This window comes from Heloderma suspectum, chromosome 1 (assembly GCF_057233095.1).
Source record: "Heloderma suspectum isolate Gila_16-S chromosome 1, 16-S_ref, whole genome shotgun sequence".
Taxonomy (NCBI): Eukaryota; Metazoa; Chordata; class Lepidosauria; order Squamata; family Helodermatidae; genus Heloderma; species Heloderma suspectum.
In genome coordinates, this window is record NC_139458.1 from 289728181 (window position 1) to 289751403 (window position 23223).

The 23223-nt window shown below is 46.6% G+C and overlaps 1 protein-coding gene across 1 annotated transcript in view; it reads right to left on the bottom strand.

Annotated features, from left to right (window-relative positions):
• Nucleotides 1–21872: 21872 nt before the first annotated feature.
• Nucleotides 21873–23223, bottom strand: part of KHDRBS2 (KH RNA binding domain containing, signal transduction associated 2) — a 510624-nt gene continuing 509273 nt past the window's right edge. Inside the window, exon 16 of the mRNA XM_084812352.1 lies at nt 21873–22097. The gene's annotated coding sequence lies outside the window, so the exon portion shown is untranslated. The remainder of the gene's footprint in view (nt 22098–23223) is intronic.

Sequence of the window (23223 nt, forward strand, 5' to 3'; positions counted from 1 at the left end):
GCTGATTTTAACTAATGCACTGTTGCTTTATGCTTTGGCTGGTTTATAAAAAGAATGGTGACACTTCTGGTTCTGTCTTTTACATTGTTTTACTATTGAATGGTATTGTGTTGTTTTATTCTTTTACATGCAGCATGCTGCCCTGGGAGCTGTGGAAGGGCAGCTTATAAATTGTGATGGTCATGTGCCCTCTTTTACAGAGGACAGTCCTCTGTTTATTGAAGGGCTGCCAGAGGACCATCCCCTATTTGAAGGCATCCTCTGTTTGAAGGCCTGCCCTGTCTAATTCTGGTTTAAAGGTAGAGAACCATAACAACTGTTGCCCATCTGACCTAAAGAGCAGACTAAAAAGGCAGGCACACAGGTCATCTGGTCACAGTAGTGAAATGGACTGTATATCTAGATAAATCGTAAGAATTATTTCTAAATTTGCATCTATACATATATACTAGCATAAGCACATTTTATCCTCTTTTCTGGTGATTCACAAGTGACTACCCTAAATGAAACCCTCTAGAAGAATCTTGTCAGAGGATCTGACAGACTAAACCAAACTGACCTATTTAGGTTGCAATACAATACACAGTTACTTGCAAGTAAGTCCCATGGTTCTTACTTTTAAGTAGACATGTATAGGATTGCATTGCAACAGTACGATCCTATACATGCCTAATCTTCAGAGATAAGACCCATTGAGTACAATGGGGCTTACTCCCAGATAAATGAGTATAGGATTGCAACTTAACAGTTTTGACCTATAAAACCTTACACAGCTCGGGACCACAGTACCTGATGGAGTGCCTTTCCCGGCATGAACCAATCCATACATTACGTTCAGCAACTGAGGCCGTCCTAAAGGTGCCTCCTCCGAGGGAGGCTTGGAGGGTGGCAACAAGGGAGAGGGCCTTCTCAGTGGTGGCCTCCCAATTCCGGAATCATCTCCCTGATGAGACCTGCCTAGGGCCAACATTGTTATCTTTTCAGTGCTAGGTTAAAACTGCCCTCTTCTCTCAGGAATTTGGCAGCATATAATGAGTTTTTAATGAGGTCCTGGACAGTCTTTGGTTGACTGTTTAAAAATTTGTTTTTAGATATATGTTGTCTGTTGTATGTGCGTCCGTTTATATGTTTTTATGTAAATAATTGTACACTTTGTATAATGGATTTTAATCATTTTTAATCTTTGTGAACCTCCCAGAAAACTTTGGCTATGGAGCAGTATAGAAACATAATAAATGAAATGATATATATGTCTTACAACTCCCATGCTGGCTGGGGAATGCTGTGAGTTGTAGGAGTTTTTTTCTTTCTAGATATGCATAGGATTCTGCCATAAGAGAACAAAACTATCACAGACACAAGAGCATGGGGCTATGATGACTGATTCCACGGACAGACAAGTAAGATCTCAGTGGAAATCTTCACAACAACTAAACTATATTATTTCAATAAAAACCTAGATACCATGGGAATACAGCCCATGCATTGTTTAATCATAAATGGTGATCTGGGCCTCATGTTCATTTTAATAGATTCTTAAGCTCAGCATGGAAGCATTATTAACAGGAGAGCTTTGTTGTTAAATTTCCCTGAAACATGACATTTTACAGGATGGAATTTGTAAGCAAACATTTCACAGAGTTCCATTTACAGAGAAGTTATAGCTCCCCAAACAGTCAACTTTATTGTTAAATCAAATTCAGCTTAGTACCCAGTCTTTGTAAATGTCTGGAGCAATGTTTTCATTTCAAACATGTGTTTTAGTGTGAGGACATGGGAAAAAAATGATGAGCAGATCAAGCAATCCTTGGATCCTATGTGCTCACAAGCAAAACATCACGATATATGTGACTTTTGAACAACTGGCCAAATTTACATCCCATGGAAGTCAGTAGCAGAACTGTGGGCTTCTTCACATGGAGCTTTTATCCTGCAATTGAGATGGCTCTTCTCGGACATTTGCAGGCTCCTTTCATGATGCCGTGAACCTCCAAGGTGTCTCCTGCACTAAATGCCCTTTGTTCCATTTTTAAATAGATCGCAGATAATGAGCTATCAAATTACCCGTTGTGTCCCCCTTGAGTTCTGACCGTGAAAAGAGGAAAAGCAGCAAGAAGAGGAGCGAGATCAATGAAAGATAATGGAAGACTCAGATATGGGGAGAAGGAGGGGGAAGGGGGAGGGGGGGAAGGAAGCGGGTGAAAAAGGGAGTCATTGTGATCCTGCATTTAAAACGGAAGCAGAAAGCCCAGTTTTAAATGCAGGACTGGTGTAGAGATGCCTTGTGTCAAACCACTAAATTTCACGTGGTCATTCTGGTACTGTTAGGGGTTGTTGTTGGTTTTATTTTTTTTGGAGTTCACTAGCTTTTAAAATGCCCATTCAGAAGAAACCAGCAGTGTCCCAAGAACAAATCGAGTGCCTGCTTACCAGGGAGCCGCCATTGTGGGCGCGTGTGGGTCCTGTGGCAGGAAAGAAAGGGAGCTGTCAGGAACCTGTGCAGTGGCAATGGCGCCTCCCTGCCGCCTGATAGCACCGAGCCAATCAAAAGGCTGATTGGCTCTGCTGGGGTGTGGCCAAGAGGAAACGAGCTAAATATGAACAGCAGCAGGCAGGGGGCTCGTGTGTTGGCTGGTGCCATTGCCATTGCTGGTTTTAGAGGAGACCACACAGAGAAGAAAGCAGCAGCAGGGGCAAAGACTGTAGCAGGGAAGCCCAGCTAGCAATGGCAGAAGACTCCCCAATGGGGAGTTTGGAGCTACAAGGGGGAGCATGTTGGTGGTGGCCTGGGTGGGGGGGAGGCAGCTTCCACCCACCCACACACTGTGGGAGGATGCGAGCAGCAGCAGTTTGACTAGGCAATGTGAAGGGTATCATTTTCCCCCACCCAACCCCTGGGGATGGCAATCAGGAGGGAATTATAGCAACATGAGACTTCTATAACATTCCCATCAAACACACACCTCCCCTGGTATAGGGCAAGGACAGCAGGGCTTGAGGGCAAGGCGGAAGTCACTCAACAGGCCCACAGAACTCAGAAAAGAGTAGAGATGGGGAAGAATTTCTCCCCGAAACTTCGGGGGGCCGAGTGCCAACGTATTCGGCCCCCTGAAGTAGTTTCGGGGAGAAATTCTCCACCCCCCCGCACCCCGCCCCCCCCGGGATGGGACTTACCTTTCCCGAATGTCCCTCCTGGCGGCGGGTCCCGGCGGCGGTTCGGCAGGTCTTCGTTAGGGGTGGGGGCGGCAGCCGGTCTTTCGACCGGCTGCCGCCGCCGCCATTTCAATAAAAGTAAAAAAAAACCCATGCCCCCGTGATAGGCTACGTGACGATTAACGTAGCCTGTCACGGCTAGATTTGCAAAGTCAGCCGTGATAGGCTACGTAAATCGTCACGTAGCCTATCACGGGTGACTTAAAAAAAAAAAAAAAAGCACGTACGGCTAATGGCGGCCCCCATAGGGAGCCGCCATTCGCGTTCCTTATTTGGTCGCTGTAGTCTACGTAAAGATTACGTAGACTACGGCGAAAATAAGGGCAACGCTATTTGCGTTGCCCTTATTTTCACCGTAGTCTACGTAAAGATTTACGTAGACTACAGCGACCAAATAAGGAACGCGAATGGCGGCTCCCTATGGGGGCCGCCATTTGCGTATGCGCTTTTTTTTTTTTTAAAGTCACCCGTGATAGGCTACGTGACGATTAACGTAGCCTATCATGGCTGACTTTGCAGATCTAGCTGTGATAGGCTACGTAAATCGTCACGTAGCCTATCATGGGGGCGTGGTTTTTTTTTAACTTTTTATTTCGCGTCCGGGCGAGGCGAGGCGCCTCCTCCCTAGCCTGAATTTCGGCCGGGCGAGGCGGGAAGCCTCCCCCCCAGCCTGAATTTCGGCCGGGCGAGGCGGGAAGCCTCCCCCCCCGGCCTGAACTTTGGGGGGAGCAGCGAAGTGCCTCCCCCCCACCACGAAGCAAGCTGCGAGACCAGGTAAGTGGCTTTCGTGCACCCCTAGAAAAGAGAAAGGGCTAACATGGGGCGCTTCCCTCCAGGGTCAGGAGGGCACTTGGCTCAGGGTAAGAGGGTAGGCCTTGTGGGTAAGACCCAGGCCCCATCCTCAAAGGCAAGAGAGGAAGAATATTCCTTTAGAGGTGGTGAATAGAACTGCATGCATTATTCCTAGTGTCATTGCCCCATAAGACTAAATAAATAGGTGTGGGACGTCCCTGCAACCCAACATGACTTAAGTCATTTAACTTAATGACTTTAAGCCATTTGAGTCCAGCCAGGCAGCCGTGATAGGCTACATAAGTCTTTACGTAGGCTATCACGGCTGGGGGGAAAAAAACGGCGTATGCAAATGGCGGTGGCTATGGCAGCCACCATTTGCGTTCTCTATTTTTCGCCGTTCTAGCCTACGTAAATATTTACGTAGGATAAAACGGCGGAAAAAAAGAGCGCAAATAGCGCCCACTAGGCTATTTGCGGTTCCCTTTTTTTTCCGCCGTAATTGCCTACATAAATATTTTATGTAGGCTAGAATGGTGAAAAATAGGGAACACAAATGGCGGCCGCCATAGCAGCCACCATTTGCATACGCCAGGGTTTTTTTTTGGGGGGGTAGCTGTGATAGGCTACGTAAGAATTTACGTAAATTCTTATGTAGCCTATCACAGCTGCAAGGATGGCAATGGAGGCTGCAGCAGCCCGGCTGTGGCCGGCCAGGAGACCAGCCGTAGCTGCCGTAGCTGCCCCAGGTAAGTGCTGTCCTGGGGGATTCCGTGGGGGGGGGCGGAGGGGCAGGATGCCATTCCGCCACGGATTCCAGGGCTCACTGGAATCCGTGGTGGAATTCTCTGCCATCCCTAGCAAGGAGGGAGGAGAGATGAGGTGGAGAGGTTGTTCTTTAACTGGCTTGTAGGCTACAGTGTATACATGGGAGTAGTAGCATCCACCTATCCAGAGAGGGCATGGCACTTAATCATTACTGCACAATGCTGAGAGATCAAACATTAGCAGGTGACACTGCAGCCATTGAATATGACTTGGCCTTCTGCAGAAGAGCATCCCACAACCCCAAGACCAGGTGGGACCTCCTAAATGACAACTTATGGCTATTGATAGTGGGACCGCACATAAGGGATAGGCCAGAGTCCTTTTGTCAAGTCAGGCCCCAGCCAAAATGAGATGCCCTTCGTAAGGTGGGCTGGGAATTCAATCAGGGCAAGTATCAAAGAGCATGGTGCAAATTCCACCATGACTGTAGGGATGGCGGAGAATTTCTCCCCGAAACTTCGGGGGGCCGAGCGCCAACGTGTTCGGCCCCCCGAACAAGTTTCGGGGAGAAATCCTCCGCCCCCCCGCCCCCTGCACCCCCCCCCCCGGGACGGGACTTACCTTCACCGAATGTCCCTCCTGGTGGCTGGTCCGGCCGGCGGTTCGGCGGGTGTTCGAGCGAGGCGGGAGCGGCAGCTGGTCGTTCGACCGGCTGCCGCCGCCGCCATTGCAATGAAAGAAAAAAAAAAAACGCCCCCTGATAGGCTACGTGACGATTCACGTAGCCTATCACGGCTAGATTTGCAAAGTCAGCCGTGATAGGCTACGTGAATCGTCTCGTAGCCTATCACGGGTGACTTTGAAAAAAAAAAGAGTGTACGGATAATGGTGGCCCCCATAGGGAGCCGCCATTCCCGTTCCTTATTTGGTCGCTGTAGTCTACGTAAATGTTTACGTAGACTACGGCGAAAATAAGGGCAACGCTATTTGTGTTGCCCTTATTTTCGCCGTAGTCTACGTAAACATTTACGTGGACTACAGCGACTAAATAAGGAACGCGAATGGCAGCTCCCTATGGGGGCCGCCATTCGCGTACGCGCTTTTTTTTTTTAAAGTCACCCGTGATAGGCTACGTGACGATTGACGTAGCCTATCACGGCTGACTTTGCAGATCTAGCCGTGATAGGCTACATGAATCATCACGTAGCCTATCAGGGGGCGTTTTTTTTTTTTACTTTCGCGTTCGCGGCCGGGCGAGGCGAGGCGCCTCCTCCCCGGCCTGAATTTCGGCCGGGCGAGGCGGGAAGCCTCCCTCCCGGCCTGAATTTCTGCCGGGCGAGGCGGGAAGCCTCCCCCCCCAACCTGAACTTCGCGGGGGGAGCAGTGAAGCGCCTCCCCCCCACCGCGAACGGCCTTCAACGACAGGTAAGTGACTTTCGTCCACCCCTACATGACTGCGAATTTGCTTGGGCCCCCAACCTTGGGCCTCTTGCCCACAGACCTGATGGGGCCAGGGCTCCTTTCGGGGTGCCAGAGGATCAGGGGGTAGCTATGAGAAAAGGGACGGTGCCCAGCTACCTGCGCTCACCCCCAATTTGGCCACAGCCCCTAAGAAATAGTGAGCCAGGGACAGAGACAGGGGTGTTGGGGATGGCAGACACACCAATTATTCCAGATGCCCTTCACCCCCTCCTAGACCCTTTCTAGACTGCTCCCGTTCAGGGTGGCAGCATGTTATCTATGGGAGGGTTTCACACGCGGTTTCCACATCCCATTTGCAGGGGAACGTATAGGCACAGATGCACCAAATTCAATCAGATGCTTCAGGAAGCTGGGGGCTTGGGGTCTTCCAAGGGCGTTGGTGTGCAAGATGGTGGCCAACCCACTGGCATGATGCAGGCATCACATGAGACCTCACTTTCCTGGAACTTTGTTTCCCCATCCTGGTGGCAGTGTATATGTGGAGAGAAAGACTCGGGACAAGCGGGTGCCCTTCTGGTGCGACAAGGAGGCAGCAGTCAGAGTCATTAACAGCCAGACCTCTCGCTCAGCAGAAAACTTGCGTTGGCATGCTTGTCAGCCGATATCCTGTTTTCAGCTCGACATGCCCCGGTGTGGATAACAAGACTGTGGATGCCTGTCTCGGTTCCAGGAGGAGATATTCCAGTCGCTGGAACCAGATGCGAGAATCTGTCCACACTAGGGTTGGCGGAGAATTTCTCCCCGAAACTTCGGGGGGCCGAGCGCCAACGTGTTCGGCCCCCCGAACAAGTTTCGGGGAGAAATCCTCCGCACCCCCCCGCCCCCCGCACCCCCCCCGGGACGGGACTTACCTTCACCGAATGTCCCTCCCGGTGGCTGGTCCGGCCGGCGGTTCAGTGGGTGTTCGAGCGAGGCGGGAGCAGCAGCCGGTCTTTTGACCGGCTGCCGCCGCCGCCATTGCAATGAAAGAAAAAAAAAAAACGCCCCCTGATAGGCTACGTGACGATTCACGTAGCCTATCACGGCTGACTTTGCAGATCTAGCCGTGATAGGCTACGTGAATCGTCACGTAGCCTATCAGGGGGCTTTTTTTTTTTTTTTAACTTTCGCGTTCGCGGCCGGGTGAGGCGGGAAGCCTCCTCCCCGGCCTGAATTTCAGCCGGGGTGAGGCGGGAAGCCTCCCCCCCCGGCCTGAACTTTGCGGGGGGACCAGCGAAGCGCCTCCCCCCCACCGCGAACGTCCTTCGAGGACAGTTAAGTGACTTTCGTCCACCCCTAGTCCACACCCATTCCTGGAGGAGCTGTGGGCGCTTGGGAGCGAGCAATAATGCAGGGAGTATTTAACTCGGTCTCAAAATCTACACGGTGCTCTTTCACATCGACAGCCAACACATGTGGCACCTTTGCCATCAGCAGGAGAGAACAGGGCAGCTGGCCCCCATCCGAAGCAATGGTTCTACAGGATCTGGCATCCCTACAGGATCAGTGCCTTGAGGCCAAAACCACCCATCCCCTTCTTCAGTAAGGCATGTGAGGGGCCAGATCCCTGCACTTCTTTTCAGGCTAGAAGGGCGTTAGAGGGCTGGCGCTGGGAGAGGCCAGCAGCTCCTGATGGGAGGAGGCCCGTGACATTTAATGTGCTAGCCCAGCTGTGCCATAAGGCCAACAAGCTGTGCTGGTCTGGGTATGAAGCCAAGTTATTCAGGGCAGCCTTCACCTTGGCCTTTTTTGGAGCATTATGGGTAAGCGAACTGGTGGCCGCATCCAAGTCAGATAGATCAGGGCGGGCCCTAGACGGTCAGGAGGTGACAATACTGTCACAGGGCATACGCCTTAAAGTCGGACGTTCAAAGACTGATCAAAAGGGGAAAGGCCGGCTAGTTCACCTGAGGAGTCCCCGTCAAAGGCCCCTGCCCCCTAAGGGCAGCTAGGACCTTTCTAGCTGTGTGGCTTAGGAGCCCAGGTCCGTTCTTTATACATCAGGACCTAACTCCGCTCACCAGATACCAACTAGTGAGCATACTACGGGCTGGAATCAGCGCTTTGGGTCTCCCACCTCATGAGTTCAGGTCACATTCCTTCAGGACTGGGCAGCCGCAACTGCAGCCGAGTTGGGAATGCTGGAGACTAGAATACAGGCAATCGGTGGCTGGAAGTCATCGGCCTACAGATCATATATTTGAGTAGGGCCTCTCGTAATTGATTTTATCTGTTTTATAGCTGCGGAACACAGCGCCCCATCAGTCATAACACCACATCAGCTTAGGCCTGCATCAAGGGACAAAGCTGACCTGGCTTCGCAGGAGGGGCATGCGCCATCTGGGACGAACGGAGACCAGTGGTGCAGGACTAGGGATGTCAGAGAATTCCGCCACGGATCTCAGGGAGGCCAAATGCCTGTGCATTCACCCCCCCGAAATCTGTGGTGGAACAACCTGCCCCCCCGCCCCCCTGTCGATCCCCCAAAGTCTGGTGTTTGGTTTTTTTCTTTACAGAGACGTGATATGCTACATAAAGACTTACATAGCCTATCACATCCCGGTAAAAACAAACCAAAATGCTACGCAAATGGCGGCGGCTATGGCCGCCGCCATTTGCATTCCTTATTTTTCGCCGTCTTAGTCTACGTAAATATTTACGTAGACTAAGAAGGCGAAAAATAAGGAACACAAATGGCAGCGGCAGTAGCCGCCACCATTTGCGTATGCCGTTTTTGTTTTTTTGTTACCCAGCAGCCACCGCGGCCGGAAATCCGGCTGTGGACGGCCCTGGCCTGGCCGGCTGCTCCGCGGAGCTGCCGCGGAGCACAGCCGGCTGTCGAGGATTCCGGGGGGGAGGACTGGATCGCCTCCTGCCCTGTCGAGGATTCCAGGGGGAGGGACGGAATGCCTCCCCCCCCCCATGAACAGAATCCACGGAAAGGTAAGTGACTTTCGTACATCCCTACTGAAGACCCAGTAAAAGTGGATGTGGCCAAAAGGAAAATGAACAAGGCCATGTGGCATTTCATGGAAGCCCAAGGTGGGCAGGTCATTAGGTACTGCAGCATCACATTTAGTCAGGAAGAGCTGTACAGGCCAGATGGTGTGCACTCTCTGCCATGGGCAATCAGCTCTGGTTAGATGATATACAATATGGCATCAAAAATTGGCTACAGCTGGAATTGGTTGGCGGCAAGGTGGGGGACTGGTAAGACACACCCGGCTCTTGTGGCGTGATAGGCATTGGGCTGGATCAATTTGGGAGGGAGAGCGGGATTGGGCTCCCTGCTTCCCTGTGGTTGGATCCCCTTAAGGGATCTGGGTGGGGCACCAAGACTAGGCCAGCATGGTGGCTGCAAGTGTGCCACATCCAGGGTGGAAGGAAAGGGTTCACGTTAGTGGTCTGCGCTGTGGTGGGCCTCTGACCCTTCCACCCACCACCAGCACTCCTGGCAGGCGGGCCAGGAAGGAAAATCAGACAGCGGTTGGGCTGCTCGATGGCGGGATCCACGCCCTATGTCTCTGCCAGTCCTTTTCAAGAAGTAATAAAGTTGTGGCCAGTTTAATAACCCATTTAAGTTGGTGTCTCTGGTTTGTTCCTTCCATCTGCTGCATGGACACAACTAGATGCTGCGCCACGCAACTAACATTTCAGTGACTTGAGGCACTCAATGCCAGCAAATTGTAAAGAAAAACAGGCTGCCCTGCAGCACTCAGAAGGCACACTTACTCAGAAGTAAATTCCTCTGTGTTCAGTGGTAAGTGTGCAAAAGATTGCTGCCCAAGAGTCAAATGGTGATAGCCATTTGCCTCAGAGCCTATCAACACAATAAGGAAAAAAAATGCATAGGGATTGCTGTTGCGGCACTGCTAATAGACCATAATTAGACTGTGCGGGTAGAGGAAATCCCAAGGTGAGGATTAAGGGGACAGACTCCAGAACAGTTTTGCCCCTTCTCATAAAAAGTACTTAATGGGCCCCTTTTGAACCTTTAGTGCACCTTGACTACATACTTATTAGCATTTTCTCATAGCCAGGGCTAGAAACATGTTCCTTTCACAAAATGAAAGGTTAGACACCCAGACTTGTATCTTTCTCAGATTCTAGATTCCATGTCTGGCATGGTCATGGTCATGTGGGTTTCTAGAATTCTCTGGTCAGTCCCTGCTTTCTTGGCAGCCCCAGTTCTAGGTGTTTGTGGGCCCGTAGGCACCAGGACACTCATGGGCTTCCTTTCCCCACTCATTCAGTGCCTGAGCTCCTGCTCCTCATCAGCACCACTTGCTGCCACCCCACAGAGGAGATGGGCTCTCTGGAATAGGATGGGCGAGTGAGTGGCTGGTGAGGTGGATGCTACAGAGCTGAACTTTCTGAGACATGATGGTGAGCAGTGGCAGCAGCTGCTTCCTAGATAAAAAAGTATTGCTGCCATCGCATTACACCCCCTTTGTGCCGTCTTGGTTGCTTCTAGTCTCGTGCACATATCTGAGCATGTGTAGAAACTGAAACAAAAATAACAGGGACATTTTCTGGTTGGCAGGAGCCCTCTGGCAGGGGCCCAATCATGCCAGTTGCTGACACATGGTAGTGGGCTCTCCCACACTGGAGGCATTCAAGAGGAGGCTGGACAGCCATCTGTTGGGGATGCTCTGACTTGGATTCCTGCATTGAGCAGGGGGGTGGACTCGATGGTCTTGTAGGCCCCTTCCAACCCTGCTATTCTATGATTCTATGACACTGCATCCATTTCTTGGGAGTTTGTGAAAACTTACGTGAAGCTTTGGATCTTGCTGAAAATCCTCGGGTGTGCAAAAAGTGGCAGGATCTGGGTGCTTACACTTAACCTTATATGATTCATGAAGCTCTGAAAACTTTTCTTTATGTGTATTTATGGGGGCAGGGGAATCAGTGCTTATCTTTATCTGCATTTTGATACAGCAACTAAAGATAAAATCATGTTCAGGTGATAATCTTTGAATTGTGAAATCTGTGCCCCTCCTTCTCTAAATACTCTGAAGTTCTGTATAAAAAATACATTATTTTATTACCCTCAAGGCAGTCAAATGGGAGCTTTCTGCCCAAGCCCTTCAAAAAGGAACACCCCATGACATCTCCCTGGGACACATGGAAGGGAAGTGTAATTAAGGCTGCAGTCCTATACATACTTATTTGTAATTCCCATTGAACGAAGTAAGACTGACTTTGGAGCAAACATTAGTAGGTTCAGGCTGAACCTCCACTGCCAAAGTTTTGATGGATTGAATACTGGGATTTGTCCTTGCCTTCAGGGCCCTTCAGGAGAAAGAAAAATGCTTAGACTCTAAGCCTTGAGGTTCTGCACCCCTGACTTAGAGGCTGAATTTTTAAACAGAGCATAAGTATTATTTATACCTGTACAGAATCTATGTTGGTCTTTAATTTCAATGGAGAGATATGGGCTGAAATCCACTTCTGCTCAGGTATGTTTCTGCTGATTCCCTGCCTACATGCAGCCCCCATGCTACATCCCACACTGTTCTGGAGGGATCCTCTGACCCTCTAGAGCTGCTTTTCAGAGTGTGTGCAAGGAAGGTAGTGATATTTGTGTGTGTGTTACTTTGGATGATCCAACCAAGGGTGGGCAGAAAATAGCTCTCCAGATGTTTTGGACGTCGACTCCCAACATTCCTGATCGTTGGCCATACTGGCAGGGCCTTTTGGGAGTTGAAGTCCAACACATCTGGAGATCTACCTTCTCCCCACCTCGTTCCAACCCATAGTGCATTTTACCACTGCCACCCTTCCTCCAAGCAATGGAGGTCTCTGCTGTCACTCTGCTGTCTACTCTAGGAGCCAGGAGGCAACAAGAGGTTTCCTTCTATGTGGCCATAGAAAGGAGGATGTGAGTAATGGTCTTCCTTTCCTGGCCAGAAGATGGTTGGTTTTCTTGTTCGCCCGGAGTAAAAGGCCTGCCTCGTAACCTCAGTGTGAGTTTGACTCAGTTCACATGATTGGCAGGCAGTTAACAAGCCACAGTGGCTTGTTAACTATGTTATATGTGCTGGTCACATGCTGGGGTGGCTTGCTACCCATGGCAACAAGCCACCATGGGTTGTGTTCGCACAGCACAACAAGCTACGCTACTGAGGGCATTTACGCAACACCCCCCCCATGACCATCACAAGACTTGTTAACTGCCTGCCAGTTGTGCAAACTGGGCTTCTGAGTGAAAGCCATGGCAGGAATTATGGCAACTCTAACTTCAGAACCCATTCATGTCCGTACTGTGTTCATGGAAGCCACCGCTTCTCTTCCCAGCACCCCGTAGGAATCCAGATGTGGTCATGGTTGATGGATGCTCTGAATTGTTCCTCTTGAACAGGAAGGGTGATCTGGCATGACCCGTCCCGAGTGCGTTGTGAAAACCCATTTATCATGAGACTGTTAGAAATGTGTGGTGGAAAAAAGGAGCCAACCTTGATCAGTGGCGTTGTTGTGTGAACTGACTTGAAGTGGCAAGTCTATAAACTCCACCTCTGAATGTTCCCATAACAAGGGCACAATCCTACAGATGTTTAGACAGAAAAAAGCCCTACAGCTCCCAGCATCCCTTCAATCTGCCATGCTGGCTGGGGCATGCTGGGAATTGTCGGACTTTTTTTCTGTCTAAACAGGCATAGGATTGCATGCTTTATTTTTGGAGACTCTTGTTGTAACTCAGAAAGCCCATTATGGTGTTGCCAGTGCACAGCATGGCTTTAAGACCCCTTTGTTGTCACGGCAGCCAACCCTTTCCTCGTGGCATCCCTATGAGCTGCTTTTCTAGTTTCAAAACTGCAATCTGGTGTTGTTCAGCTGAGCTGCTATTTTTTTTTTAAAGGAAACAAAAGCCCAGCTGCGCATGCTGTACTATCCAGTCTAGCCCTAGATATCTACCGACCCTAATTTACCCTTTATACAATTATCTCTGCCTTTTTCTGGTCTGTCTAATGAGAATGCCCTTATAACTAAAGGCTGGAAGGTGTTAGCCAAAAGCAGAGTTGCTCTTTTCTCTCTCTCTCTGTTAGACTAACAGGGAAACATTTAACAATCACTCTCCTTTTTTCCCTCATTAGATTAACAATGAGCAATGACAATTGCTTGTTCCAAGTTGTCTTTGGGAACACTGCCTAGCAGCTCATTATTAGCCAAAGTTGTGGAGATGGCATGGCCTGGATTGTCATTTCAGGCACACTGCTGTAATTCAGTGACAGCTACAGTGGCAACAATGGATACCAGCAGACCCCTGCTTCTTTGCAAGATTGTGATCTCACTCTCATCCATGATCATGAAAGGGAAGGCCTAGATACAAGTAACGGCCATGGGCCCTCTATTTTTTTCGGTGCCCAGAACTGTGAGCGGAATCACAATCCCAGTTATGCATTGGGAGGCAGAATCACCCGTTGTCCCAAGTAAAGGTGGAATTCAAATAATGGCATCCTTTAAACTGTGAGCCTGAGGTCAGGGATTTGTGCACATATTAGACATGCTAGGAATAAATGATCAGTGGGGTTGGCAACAAAATGTTGCAGCTTATCCTCCCCTTCTAATAGGACTGCACCTGTTCAGGATTCCAGCCTCCAGCCAGCATTTTGTGGCTACTGAAATGCTCACAGTTCTGGACAGTGAAGAAAATGCAGCACCTGTGACAATTCCTTGTGTACTTTAGCTTTCAGTCCTCACTGGGCAGTGCTGGGTGGTTTTTGGTGGTGGTGGTGGGTTGCCCCATTTAGTTTCTTTTAAGTTTTTGTTTTTTTTTAATTTCTGCAAGCCTCAGGGTCCGCCTGAGCATCCTGATACCTCCCTCTTGTTTCTCAAGACCAAACTAGACATTCTTTAATTGGCTTACTTACCTCCGTGTAAGCGTGTGCAGCTCTGATTCAGATTGGGACTGTGGTGATTTGGGAGAGGGAATTTAAGCTTCCCCCATCCCATTTTTTCCTTAAATTCCACTCCCCTTGCTGTGTGGGGGGGTTAAAAAAAGAAAAAAAATCATTGCTCCTGAATCAGGGCCATTTACATGGGGGTAAGTAACTCTATCATGCATAACACGGCTATGCATGATTAGCAGAATGGTTAGTTTGGCCCTCAGTGGCCATGTTTTGGCTCCATGTCTGTCGGCACTCATCACCTGAGTTCACTGCTAGTGGGAGTGATGATGCTCAAAATTCTGACACATCTAGCATGTCAGTTAGAACATTGACATCAACTTTTATATTTCAATGTTCTTTATAATTGTTGTGGCCTTTGGCCTAGTACATTCACATTTGTCCTGTTCTGGGAATGATCTAGCTTAGGCTTCTTCCTGAAAAGATAGCTCTGTACTTGCTGGAAGATTTTGATATGAAGGTTCTTTAAAAAAAAAATAAGACCCCCCTGCCCCATATAAATCATTATGTAAGGTGAAATAAAGTGTACCAATTCGCTGAATGTTTGCAGGTCTTTGTGATTTAGGATGACCATTTCAGTGTACCATGGAGGCCATTTTTACTCTCATAGGGCTGCTGTTTAGGCTTTCATTGCTGCTTTTTGTGGTTTAGCACATACAACCTGTTTTTGTTTTCTCTTCACCAGGTATCATGGTAGAAGGCTGTTTCTACATGAGGCATTTATCCTGTGCTCGCGATTGGTCAGTCACGGAAGTTTGCAGGTCCTATACACAACGTTGTCATCCTCCAGGGCACCTCCCGCTCTTTGCAACCTTTATCATGTTTTATTCATGACATCGAAAGTCTGGCATTTTCTCTCCTCCCGCTATGAACCATGGTAAATCTATGGTGTACTGATGAAATTGTGCTTTATCACAGCAATATCACAGTGCCATCTAGTGGCTTTATAATGAAACATATAAAACTTGCCCAGGAAGGAAAAAATAGGGAAAAAACCATGTGGAAAGGAGCCAATTGTAATCCTGCAGAAATCTGGAAGCAGAAGCTCCATTAAAGTTGCAGGATTTTAGTTTCATATAGAGAAGCCCAAAGTCTGTCTGTCTGTCTGTCTGTCTGTCTGTCTGTCTGTCTGTGTAGGGCATAGTGTACCTGAGAGGAAACAGATGATCTGTATGGTTTCAAGCCCTTTTTGTCTAGTAGCATCCCTGACTAGTAGCATTCATTTGACTAGTAGCATTCCACCGCACATTCAGAAAGGAGAAATTGGCAACTCCTGGGTAAGAGTTACCTCAAAGATAGATCTGGGCATGTCTGGTGTTTTTTTTTTTTTTTAATAAAGGCTTTGCTGTTGATATGCATTTTACAAGACAGAGGAAGCCCTTCCTTTCATTTAGTTCTTGTGCTCTTCAGGAACAACACTGATAAATGATAGATTATATCTATCCATATAACTGCTGTGGGTTTTGCTTATGTAGCTTGATTTATAGCAAATAAACATTTAAACCAATAAGGTAGGAATGTTTCATTTGTGTTTGCTTGTGTGTGGCATAGAGAACTAACAGGTGACTAACAGAGAAATTATTCAACTGATACTTTTGCTAAATGATTTAATGCAAGGAAGGATCACATGCTTGAATACCTGGAAGTTAAAGTATGTTATTTATGCCCTGGACAGATATAAGACATGATGACCATTGCAGTGGGAGGTTCCATTTACTGTTATTCCAAACCAAAGGTATTTCCTTCAATCCACAGATTTTTCAGCCCATTGCCCCTCTCTCTCTCTCTCCCTCTCTCTCTCTCTCTCTCTCTGTCTGTCTGTCTCTCTCTCTGAGATCTGTTACTTCAGCCTTCCCCTGCTTAGTGCCCTCTAGATGTGTTAGTCTGCCACTTTCACAATTCCTAGCCAGCACAGCCATGTGGGGCACCCAGTTTGGATTGGGCCCATGGAACACAGGAACAAGGAGTGAACCTTTCCTTCCTGCGCTATTTTTCCACTGAAAATACCCCCCCCAACACACTGCTATTTCCTGCAATTAGTAGTTTTTTTGGGGGGGGGGGAATAGCAAAGAGGAGGAATGAATTTTGGTGGGGAAAGACGACATAGAGGAAAGGGTTAAAAATAACCCCCTCTCCAGGCACCATGGTTCTGACCCAGACGGGGGCCGTGCGCAGCAGCTGCTTTTCCTGAAAATGGCAAGTGCCAGGGCTAAGCAAGGTTTTTTAAAGGGCGTGATTCACATGTCAGGTGTAGCTTGACCCTCACAGTGGGTCCAAGAGAAGGAGGCCTTTTGTTCCTCTCAGGAAGAACCCCATGGCCCATTCTGTGGAGGCAATTCTCTGCTGAGGCAGCTAACAGAGGGAGCTGTCAGTGTCAGTTCAAGTGATGATTCCTTTGATGTTGAAACCCCTGAACATCATGAACTGCACTGTGACCACCACTGAATTTCCCAAACAATGCTGAGCGGATGTCAGGTGGGCGTAAAGGTGAATGACAATGTAGGCTCTGGATACAAATGGGTAATTCAGATAGAGATACACATATAATGAAATTAGAAGTATATCCTGGTGTATGTACTAACAGAGTAGCCCTATCCAGCTGTTCAGCCACTACATATGAAGGCTAAGTGGGGAAAGGATGTGGGTATGCATGCGAGTCCTGCCCCCAAGGCCCTCATCCTGCCCACTCAGTCCCCAACCTTCCCGTGTTGAGGGGGGAGGTCTGAAGGTCTTATCAGGGTTTCCGACTGCACGGAGGCGAACACGAGTAGGAACCCCCTTTAGACTTCCCTGCTCAACATGGGGAGGTCAAGGAGTGAGGGGATGGGGATACTGGAGGTAGGGTTTGCATGCACATCCACGTCCCCTCCCCACTTTTAGCCCTTATGTGAACAGGCTGAACTCCTGCACAGGGCTAGAGTTAGGTGGCACTGGCAATCCTATACACATTTGCCTGGGAATAAGCCCCACTGAACTCCATGGGACTTAGTAGAAACGTATAGGACTTCCCTGTTAATAACCTTACATCTGTAGGGTTCTTTACTAATTCACCATTGCTATCCAGTTTTTCTATCACCCCATTGACGTGAATTTCCTTTTAGAGAGCAAGATATGGACGCATACCCAAGGTCACATTCTTTCATCCAGGATTAAATTCATCTCCTGAATTAAATAACACCTCACTGGCTTGTGATTCACAATTGCTGAGCAACGTTTATGGACAGTTATGATAAAGTTGGTTTTGTTCTGTTCAAACCATAAAAAATGCAGCTTATTTTTGCACATGATCTTGTCCCCTTGAAAAAGACGAGGAAACATGTGATCACATATAAGGGGCCCAGATTGTGCAGAGACACACAGCGAATTGCTTTTTGACTGTGTAAACTTTTTTTTATTACTCATGGGTCCATAGCTCAGTGATAGTAAACCATACTTTGCATGCAGAAGGAACCAGGATTATTCCCTGGCATCTCCTGTTAAAGGTTCTCCAGGCTAGAAAATAATTTCTGCCTCAGATATTGGAGGGCTGCTGCCAGTCAGTCAGACTAGACCAAAGGTGGGCAGAAGTTAGATCTCTAGATGTTTCAACTCCCAGAAGCCCCTGCCAACATGGCCAATGGTCAAGAATACTGGGAGCTGAAGTATAAAACATCTGAAGGTCTACTTTCTGCTCATCTTTGGAGTAGATCAATGGCCTTACTCATTACGAGGCTATTTTGTATGCTATTATTTATTTATACTATGCCATAAAAGTACATGATGTTTTCATACAGTATATATGTTCAAACTGTCCCTAAGAGAAACAAAATAAGTAATATCTTTCACAGGGTGAACTTCTGCTGATAATGGAGCTGCCCCAGCAAGTATTAACAGAAGATGTTCCAATAAAAGGCACTTTCTTTCCAAATTCATAGTAGTACAAATCAGAATCATGGCTTTGCACATAATCATGTTGAAAAGGTGAAGAACATGAGTCTTTTTCTGCTCCTCAGTCGCCCTAGTTCAGAGCGCTTCAAAAAATGATAAAATGTGTAACGAGTAACATCACTGTGTTAAGTGATCTTGAATACAGACCCTAAAGCCCTAGTCATGCATTCTTTCAAAGGTGTGAGGGCTAAAATGGAACTGGGCCACACATGCTGGCCCCATCCTCAGTGTCCCTGTGTGCACCAGCCCCGCCTCCTCAAATCCACGACCTCGTTGTGTTGAGCAGTAAGGTCAGCAGGTGAGTTCTAGTCGATTAACTTGAGGGTCCCCGAATGCACAGAGAATTCTACTCATGTTCAAGTGAATGCGAGAATTCCTCTGCAACATAGCAAGGTCATGGATCTGAGGAGGTGGGGCTGGTACATACAGGACAGAACCAGCACTCATTGTCTGTCCCCATCTCCAGTTTTAGCCCTCACATCAGCAGAATGCATAGATAGGACTTAAGTTTCATATGAAAACATTGGCACAAGTTGGTGCAAGAGCAAGAGATGGATAATCCCATTGGGTTGAAGTATAATTAGCTATATGCATCTGATGAAGTGGATCATCTTCCACAAAAGCTTCTCCCATAATACTTTTGTTAGTCTTTAAAGTGCCACTAGTCTCTTTGTTGTTTTTTCTGCAACAGACTAACATGGCTACCCCTCTGGAAATGGGCTATACTGTATGTTGTCTAGGTGAGGGTTTCTTCTGCCTTTAGACTTTAATGTATGCATTGTATATATTCTTCAGTAAATATTTTGTTTTTGTGCCATTGGTAAATATTGCAAGTATTGCAAGATTTCTTGAAGAGTAAAGAAGGGGGGCATCCAAATGTTCATTATTTAGTTTTAATTGTAAAAATGGAAATCCCTCATGGTTTTCTGTAGACCCTTGGTTTTAAGCAACTAGATGACTGATCAAAAAACAGAATTTGGTTACTAGTCACTACTACATAGATCTTGTAAAGATATGAGCAATACAGTTGATATTTTTCCAGACAATTTTCTCCTGCTATACTTTTAATGGGAAATGTTCCATTTCTAAAATTGAATTGGGCTCCATCCAGTGACATTCAAGCAAACATCCACTCACACAACAGATTATCTCCTTCCCTTCTTTCCCTCTGTACCATCCTCAGATCTACTCTGGAGGGTCCCCTAACTCTCCAGAACAGATTTGGTGGTATGCAGTGGGATGTAGTGGGCAGGGATAATCCATTCTACCAATGGTGTCTGTTCTCCTAGATGCCATTGGGTAAAACCCTATGTTTCTTAAAATTAATTAGTAACATAAAGAATGGATCCAATACCAAACTGGGCAGTTTCAAAGTTGTAATTAAGTTTATTGAAGTGACTATCCCTAGGAAGTATGAATGCAGATGATTATAAATATACATGTATTGCTCTTTGGTCATACTCAAATTAGCATCTGAATAGTTTTCAGTGCTTTCACTTTTTTCTTAAAGTGTATGCTATTAAGAAAGTGTAAGAAAGTGTATACTATTTCGCTGTTATATCTTCAGATATTTACATGTATTACAAATACTTTCCAAGTAAAGCAATGGATGAGTTCGAATATAATATTTCAACCATATTAAGGTTGCAATCCTGTACCCACTTACCTGGGAGTAAGCACCACTGAACTCAATGGAACTTACTTCTGAGTAGATGTGTATGGGATTGCACATTAATTGGACTTTACTTAGGGCACAATCTTATCTGGATAGTTGTCTGCCTCCATTCTTGGAGGCGGCTGACTATCCAATGCAGGGCGGGCGGAGCACGGAGGGGATCCTCTCCTCCGCGCTCCGGCTGCCCTGCATTTGTGGCTAGACAGCCGATTTTGGCTGTCTAGCTGGAGATGCTGGAGCAGGAGTGGGGGAGGCAGCACAGCGCACAGGAAGCACCGTAACAGCACCTCCACAGTCACCTCCTCACCCCTGGGAACTCCCCTTCTCACCTGCTCCGCACTGCGGTTATGAGCGTGGAGTTTGGGAAGAACTGTGCTGCCTACAAGGTGGCAGGGGAGGGGGCAGGGAGTGCGGTTCCCAGAAACCAAAAAATCCTATGGCCATCTAGACACTGTCCAGCGGCCATAGCATTGCTCTCTTAATTGTTTTCCTAATCACATATCCACTGAATTGCTTACAGCTAATTAGAGCTGTACTGCAAATCATAAAGTTTCTCCTCCTGTGTTTCTGGTGACTGAACTTTGAAAACAATTGAAAAATTCAGTTGAGGAACAAGAATCTAGACAAGTTGTTTTACAGGATGAAACAAACCTGTTCTGCCATGGTAAAACTAATGATCTTAAGAAAGTCTTTTACAGTGCAATCCTATGATGTCTACTCAGAAAAATGTCCCGTTGAGTTCAATGGGGCTTATTCCTAGGCAAGTGGGTATAGGATTGCAGTCTTTGTGATGAATGTGGCTGAAAGGTTTTGTCAGAATGATGTTGTAAGCCACCTTCAAGCACTATATATTAAGTGGAATTGTGGGCTATTAATTAGCCAGATAAATAAGTACATCTTCCCACTTCCAACACCACTTTTAGGGTCAGTTCACCTGGTGAATGATGAATGCAGCATCATGGAAGACTTTTATGTGTGAAAAGTTTTATGTCACAGATGAATTGCCAGAGACAGAGCTTTCATATCAACATCACCTCAAGCTAGGAATGTATGAATGTATGAATTTTGTTAAATCCATTCCATCGTTTTTGCAGATTGTCGGGCATCTTTTATTCTCTCATCTACTCATTGACGGAATCAGATTTTTTTTAACCAATTTTGTTCTACTTGCACTAAATTCACATTAGCTCTAATGTAGTTGCACAAATGTGCTAGTCCACATTAGTTAATGCAAATTAGTATTAATGCACACTTGTGTGCAGTACTGCTAATGCAAATTAGCGCAAATCCCCCCTCCCCCCCAAGTGAAAAACCAGTTTGCAAGTCCATGGAATCTGCATGACCTGGAAAAACCCGGTCCCCTGTGGAATCCCCAGGTTGGATTCCTAGAAATCCAAACTCATTTGAATCCATTGCAGATTTCTCTGACATCACTACCTCGAGGATGTTGAATCTTTTCCATGGACTCAACTGAGTGTCACCAGCTGATCAGTCTGTATGATTGAACCAGCCCGTAATGTCCCACATGTCACTTCTAAATGTTGTTAATGCAAAAGACAAAGTGGCCATTTTAAATTTACTGAATATTTAGGAAAATGTGGGCATACTTCTGTAAGATTCACACTAACAAGTGTGGCAGGAGTTAGGACATTACTCCTAAGAATTGCCTTACTGGATCAGGCTTAGGTCTGTCTGGTCCACGCAGGATCCTGTGTCCAAGAACAGTCAGCTATACACCTCTGGAAGTTCATAAGCAGGATGTGAAGGTGATAGCCTTCTCCCAAATTTGTCACTCAGGTGTACACACATATGTAACTTCTCAGCATGAGAGTTTAAAAAGAGCCCATATTCTTCCTCCTCCCATTTAAAATCTTTTGTCAGTGTGAACAATACAGGAGTCAAATAGCATCAAAGTCTTGCAGTGCAATTATTAAACTGAAGTAATATCCTGTGAATAATGCCTGTGATATTTGACTGATAACTTTTCCCCATTTTGAAGGAAATTACCTTTAATCAATGCAGTAAAACTGGACCAATATTATTTAAAGGGTTCCTACAACATGTATATATGATACAGACATTCACATAGTCCCCACTAAGAGTTATTCACACAGACTTCATTTTTTAAACACTTCCAAAAGATTTATTTGTCATACTCTCCCTCCTCAGTTTGTTACATTCCTTGTCATTATCTTCCTCCCCTCCTCCTCGGGTAGGTAGAAAGATGGCAAAATGTTCCAGTTATCCTCTCTTGGAATGCTAAGGAGGTAAATGTCATCTTGACCTTTTCAAACACAATGTTTTGATTTGCTGGCCATTGCATTTCTTTCTGGTTTACAGTTGTCACTTGCCTGTAGAAACAGTGGAATTACATTCAGTCAGTCATTAATTATAGCTGGTACAGAGAAAATTCCAAGAGAACTGTGTAGTTCAGTAAAAAATAAGATATTTTTTATATTTCCTTATTAGTTCATCACCATAGTCTATCAAGAATGGCAACCACTCCACATTAATTTCAAATATGTCCAAATACATTTATTTATAGACTGGCTTACAAAAATGATACATATTCATGGAATAAAAGAATACCGAGTATTTATTAAGGGCATTTAAGCATATAGTTTCTTACCAGAGTTGTCTTTAAATCATGGTATGCTAAAAACCACAGCAATTAGAATAAATTGTTATTACTTCAGGCAGTTTTAGGCTTCCTCTAACATCTATAACTAGCTGTCAGAAATAGAATATCGAGGTAGATATGGCGCTCTGTTCTTCACACAGTATGGGCAGTATCCAGCGCTGCTGCAACACTAGCGGAAACCAACGCTACCACAATGGGGAGCTAGTTTTTGCTAGCACAAGTGGAAATTAGCCCAGATAAGTACTTTCAGAATGGGACAAGTCAGCAGAGCTTGCAGAAGGGGGTTCTACTAACCTGTCCCATTCCAGGAGCACTAATTTGGGGTAGTTTCTGGGGTTGTGCTAGCATTCAATTCTGTTAATGCAATGTATTTAGTCCTCGAAGACTGCCAGCACAGGATACTGCCCATATCTTGCATTATATTGTTATGTCTTTTGTCTTTGGGAATGGTTCAGAATTGGAGAAATGAACTTTGCTCTAACAGAAGCACTCTGTGCAAAAAGGAATAGCCGCCCTGAATGCCATTTTTTTGGTAGAAAGGTGGGGTTTGAATCAAAGAAATTAAAAAAAAAAATTAAACTCTACTCCTGGGAGACATGTTTAATCAATCTTATACCAAATCGGATTCATACTGAAGAAAATATGTCTGCATTGTTCCTCCTTTCCCTAGATTCCCTGCATTGTTCCTCCTTTCCCTGGATATACATATGTTCCATGTGCGCTAACTGAAAGTGCCTCCTTTGGGGGTGGGGGTGGGAGGGGCTGCATTTTTTGCTAGCCTGAGATCTTTACATTGGTATCTTAAACCTCTAGCACACAAAACATTTGCCTTTTGA